We start from the raw sequence: 1,022 nt of genomic DNA, 5'->3' as shown, positions 1-1,022 counted from the left end.
TTCTTCAGTTTGATGTTAACCAAACATGCAATCAAGATGGGTTGGTAATTACTGGCAATTGGAATGCAAAGGTTGCAAACAAAAAATAAGTATTAGGAGTTGGAAAATATGGACTTGATGATAGAAATGATGCTGAACATTTCATGAAAGATTTTTGCAAGACCAATGACTTTTTCACTGAAGATACCAATTTTAAACAGCATAAAAAATGATTATACGCATGGACTTTACCAGATGGAATATACAGAAATAAAATGGACAAATGGTGGAGAAACTTCATATTATCAGTCAAAACAAGACCAGGGACAGACTGTGAAACAGTCATCAATTGCTCATATGAAATGTAAGGATGAAGATGAAGAAAATTAAAACAAGTCCAGACGAGCTAAAATATGAGCTTGAATATATCCCACTTGAATTTAGAGACCATTTCAAGAACAAATTTGATGCATTAGATACTCAAGACAGAAGACCAGAAGAGTTGTGGGATGACATCAAGAACGTCATACAGGAAGAAAGCAAATGGTCATTAAGAAGACAAGGAAGAAAGTGAAGACCAAAAATGGATACCAGAAGAGTCTCCGAAACTTGCTTTCCAGTGTAGAGATGGTAAAGCAAATGGAAGAAATGTGTGGGTAAAAGATCTGAATATAAAATTTCAAATATAAAGATCTGGAGTTAGAAAACCAAAAGGGAATAACAGGCTTAGCATTTCTCAAGCTGATCTTTCACTGAAGAAAATATTGAAGCCTTGAGTTGAAATACTGAAGGATTCTATATGCAAAATATTGAATGATGTAGAAATTATCAAAAGAAGATGAACATCAAAATGGCCGATATCCAACCATTTCAAGAGGTAGCATATGATCAAGAGTCAACTATACAAAGAAAATTACAAAACACTGCTACAGGAAACCAAAAGAGACTTACAAAAATGGAAGAAAATACCATGCTCCTGGATAGGAAGACTCAACATTGTGAAAATGTCAATACTGCCCAAAGCAATATACACATATAATGCA

This window comes from Chrysochloris asiatica, unplaced genomic scaffold, assembly GCF_000296735.1.
Source record: "Chrysochloris asiatica unplaced genomic scaffold, ChrAsi1.0 scaffold00020, whole genome shotgun sequence".
Taxonomy (NCBI): domain Eukaryota; kingdom Metazoa; phylum Chordata; class Mammalia; order Afrosoricida; family Chrysochloridae; genus Chrysochloris; species Chrysochloris asiatica.
This window is presented reverse-complemented; position numbering follows the sequence as displayed.